This window comes from Euprymna scolopes, chromosome 41 (genome assembly GCF_053919585.1).
Source record: "Euprymna scolopes isolate OS-2025 chromosome 41, ASM5391958v1, whole genome shotgun sequence".
Taxonomy (NCBI): Eukaryota; Metazoa; Mollusca; class Cephalopoda; order Sepiida; family Sepiolidae; genus Euprymna; species Euprymna scolopes.
The window spans coordinates 66,049,430-66,054,519 of record NC_136522.1 but is presented as its reverse complement, the minus strand read 5'-3'; positions in this window follow the sequence as shown (position 1 = coordinate 66,054,519).

The following is a 5,090-nucleotide window of genomic DNA, read 5'->3' as shown; positions in this document are numbered from 1 at the left end:
GCACACGGCTCGGTCATTTGTATATGTTGGCTGCTGCTGCTGCTGCTGATATACACGCGTCCGTGCTCCGTTACACGTGTACATCAACACACGTTGAATTTATGCTTTATTCATTTAACCTTTCAGCCATCATTATTTTTTTTTTCTTTCCTTGTTTTCTTTTTTATTTCTTTTATTTCTGTTCTTTTTCTTTTCTCTATTTTAATTTTTTTTCTTTCTTTTTTTCTTTGCTTTTTTTTTTTCTTTGCTGTGATATCACCTTGCACACGGCTCGGTCATTTGTATATGTTGGCTGCTGCTGCTGCTGATATACACGCGTCCGTGCTCCGTTGCACGTGTACATCAACACACGTTGAATTTATGCTTTATTCATTTAACCTTTCAGCCATCATTATTTTTTTTCTTTCCTTGTTTTCTTTTTTATTTCTTTTATTTCTGTTCTTTTTCTTTTCTCTATTTTAATTTTTTTTCTTTCTTTTTTCTTTGCTTTTTTTTTTTTTCTTTTTCTTTGCTGTGATATCACCTTGCACACGGCTCGGTCATTTGTATATGTTGGCTGCTGCTGCTGCTGATATACACGCGTCCGTGCTCCGTTACACGTGTACATCAACACACGTTGAATTTATGCTTTATTCATTTAACCTTTCAGCCATCATTATTTTTTTTTCTTTCCTTGTTTTCTTTTTTATTTCTTTTATTTCTGTTCTTTTTCTTTTCTCTATTTTAATTTTTTTTCTTTCTTTTTTCTTTGCTTTTTTTTTTCTTTTTCTTTGCTGTGATATCACCTTGCACACGGCTCGGTCATTTGTATATGTTGGCTGCTGCTGCTGCTGCTGATATACACGCGTCCGTGCTCCGTTACACGTGTACATCAACACACGTTGAATTTATGCTTTATTCATTTAACCTTTCAGCCATCATTATTTTTTTTTCTTTCCTTGTTTTCTTTTTTATTTATTTCCTTTCTGTTCTGTTTCTTTTCTCTATTTTAATTTTTTTTCTTTCTTTTTTCTTTGCTTTTTTTTTCTTTTTCTTTGCTGTGATATCACCTTGCACACGGCTCGGTCATTTGTATATGTTGGCTGCTGCTGCTGCTGCTGATATACACGCGTCCGTGCTCCGTTACACGTGTACATCAACACACGTTGAATTTATGCTTTATTCATTTAACCTTTCAGCCATCATTATTTTTTTTTCTTTCCTTGTTTTCTTTTTTATTTCTTTTATTTCTGTTCTTTTTCTTTTCTCTATTTTAATTTTTTTTCTTTCTTTTTTCTTTGCTTTTTTTTTTCTTTTTCTTTGCTGTGATATCACCTTGCACACGGCTCGGTCATTTGTATATGTTGGCTGCTGCTGCTGCTGATATACACGCGTCCGTGCTCCGTTACACGTGTACATCAACACACGTTGAATTTATGCTTTATTCATTTAACCTTTCAGCCATCATTATTTTTTTTTCTTTCCTTGTTTTCTTTTTTATTTCTTTTATTTCTGTTCTTTTTCTTTTCTCTATTTTAATTTTTTTTCTTTCTTTTTTCTTTGCTTTTTTTTTTCTTTTTCTTTGCTGTGATATCACCTTGCACACGGCTCGGTCATTTGTATATGTTGGCTGCTGCTGCTGCTGCTGCTGATATACACGCGTCCGTGCTCCGTTACACGTGTACATCAACACACGTTGAATTTATGCTTTATTCATTTAACCTTTCAGCCATCATTATTTTTTTTTCTTTCCTTGTTTTCTTTTTTATTTCTTTTATTTCTGTTCTTTTTCTTTTCTCTATTTTAATTTTTTTTCTTTCTTTTTTCTTTGCTTTTTTTTTTTCTTTTTCTTTGCTGTGATATCACCTTGCACACGGCTCGGTCATTTGTATATGTTGGCTGCTGCTGCTGCTGATATACACGCGTCCGTGCTCCGTTGCACGTGTACATCAACACACGTTGAATTTATGCTTTATTCATTTAACCTTTCAGCCATCATTATTTTTTTTTCTTTCCTTGTTTTCTTTTTTATTTCTTTTATTTCTGTTCTTTTTCTTTTCTCTATTTTAATTTTTTTTCTTTCTTTTTTTCTTTGCTTTTTTTTTTCTTTGCTGTGATATCACCTTGCACACGGCTCGGTCATTTGTATATGTTGGCTGCTGCTGCTGCTGATATACACGCGTCCGTGCTCCGTTGCACGTGTACATCAACACACGTTGAATTTATGCTTTATTCATTTAACCTTTCAGCCATCATTATTTTTTTTTCTTTCCTTGTTTTCTTTTTTATTTCTTTTATTTCTGTTCTTTTTCTTTTCTCTATTTTAATTTTTTTTCTTTCTTTTTTCTTTGCTTTTTTTTTTCTTTCTCTTTGCTGTGATATCACCTTGCACACGGCTCGGTCATTTGTATATGTTGGCTGCTGCTGCTGCTGCTGCTGCTGATATACACGCGTCCGTGCTCCGTTACACGTGTACATCAACACACGTTGAATTTATGCTTTATTCATTTAACCTTTCAGACATCATTATTTTTTTTTCTTTCCTTGTTTTCTTTTTTATTTCTTTTATTTCTGTTCTTTTTCTTTTCTCTATTTTAATTTTTTTTCTTTCTTTTTTTCTTTGCTTTTTTTTTTTCTTTGCTGTGATATCACCTTGCACACGGCTCGGTCATTTGTATATGTTGGCTGCTGCTGCTGCTGCTGATATACACGCGTCCGTGCTCCGTTGCACGTGTACATCAACACACGTTGAATTTATGCTTTATTCATTTAACCTTTCAGCCATCATTATTTTTTCTTTCTTTCCTTGTTTTCTTTTTTATTTATTTCCTTTCTGTTCTTTTTCTTTTCTCTATTTTAATTTTTTTTCTTTCTTTTTTCTTTGCTTTTTTTTTTTTCTTTTTCTTTGCTGTGATATCACCTTGCACACGGCTCGGTCATTTGTATATGTTGGCTGCTGCTGCTGCTGCTGCTGATATACACGCGTCCGTGCTCCGTTACACGTGTACATCAACACACGTTGAATTTATGCTTTATTCATTTAACCTTTCAGCCATCATTATTTTTTTTTCTTTCCTTGTTTTCTTTTTTATTTCTTTTATTTCTGTTCTTTTTCTTTTCTCTATTTTAATTTTTTTTCTTTCTTTTTTTCTTTGCTTTTTTTTTTCTTTGCTGTGATATCACCTTGCACACGGCTCGGTCATTTGTATATGTTGGCTGCTGCTGCTGCTGATATACACGCGTCCGTGCTCCGTTGCACGTGTACATCAACACACGTTGAATTCATGCTTTATTCATTTAACCTTTCAGCCATCATTATTTTTTTTCTTTCCTTGTTTTCTTTTTTATTTCTTTTATTTCTGTTCTTTTTCTTTTCTCTATTTTAATTTTTTTTCTTTCTTTTTTCTTTGCTTTTTTTTTTTTCTTTTTCTTTGCTGTGATATCACCTTGCACACGGCTCGGTCATTTGTATATGTTGGCTGCTGCTGCTGCTGATATACACGCGTCCGTGCTCCGTTACACGTGTACATCAACACACGTTGAATTTATGCTTTATTCATTTAACCTTTCAGCCATCATTATTTTTTTTTCTTTCCTTGTTTTCTTTTTTATTTCTTTTATTTCTGTTCTTTTTCTTTTCTCTATTTTAATTTTTTTTCTTTCTTTTTTCTTTGCTTTTTTTTTTCTTTTTCTTTGCTGTGATATCACCTTGCACACGGCTCGGTCATTTGTATATGTTGGCTGCTGCTGCTGCTGCTGATATACACGCGTCCGTGCTCCGTTACACGTGTACATCAACACACGTTGAATTTATGCTTTATTCATTTAACCTTTCAGCCATCATTATTTTTTTTTCTTTCCTTGTTTTCTTTTTTATTTATTTCCTTTCTGTTCTGTTTCTTTTCTCTATTTTAATTTTTTTTCTTTCTTTTTTCTTTGCTTTTTTTTTTTTCTTTTTCTTTGCTGTGATATCACCTTGCACACGGCTCGGTCATTTGTATATGTTGGCTGCTGCTGCTGCTGCTGATATACACGCGTCCGTGCTCCGTTACACGTGTACATCAACACACGTTGAATTTATGCTTTATTCATTTAACCTTTCAGCCATCATTATTTTTTTTTCTTTCCTTGTTTTCTTTTTTATTTCTTTTATTTCTGTTCTTTTTCTTTTCTCTATTTTAATTTTTTTTCTTTCTTTTTTCTTTGCTTTTTTTTTTCTTTTTCTTTGCTGTGATATCACCTTGCACACGGCTCGGTCATTTGTATATGTTGGCTGCTGCTGCTGCTGATATACACGCGTCCGTGCTCCGTTACACGTGTACATCAACACACGTTGAATTTATGCTTTATTCATTTAACCTTTCAGCCATCATTATTTTTTTTTATTTCCTTGTTTTCTTTTTTATTTCTTTTATTTCTGTTCTTTTTCTTTTCTCTATTTTAATTTTTTTTCTTTCTTTTTTCTTTGCTTTTTTTTTTCTTTTTCTTTGCTGTGATATCACCTTGCACACGGCTCGGTCATTTGTATATGTTGGCTGCTGCTGCTGCTGCTGCTGATATACACGCGTCCGTGCTCCGTTACACGTGTACATCAACACACGTTGAATTTATGCTTTATTCATTTAACCTTTCAGCCATCATTATTTTTTTTTCTTTCCTTGTTTTCTTTTTTATTTCTTTTATTTCTGTTCTTTTTCTTTTCTCTATTTTAATTTTTTTTCTTTCTTTTTTCTTTGCTTTTTTTTTTCTTTTTCTTTGCTGTGATATCACCTTGCACACGGCTCGGTCATTTGTATATGTTGGCTGCTGCTGCTGCTGATATACACGCGTCCGTGCTCCGTTGCACGTGTACATCAACACACGTTGAATTTATGCTTTATTCATTTAACCTTTCAGCCATCATTATTTTTTTTTCTTTCCTTGTTTTCTTTTTTATTTCTTTTATTTCTGTTCTTTTTCTTTTCTCTATTTTAATTTTTTTTCTTTCTTTTTTTCTTTGCTTTTTTTTTTTCTTTGCTGTGATATCACCTTGCACACGGCTCGGTCATTTGTATATGTTGGCTGCTGCTGCTGCTGATATACACGCGTCCGTGCTCCGTTGCACGTGTACA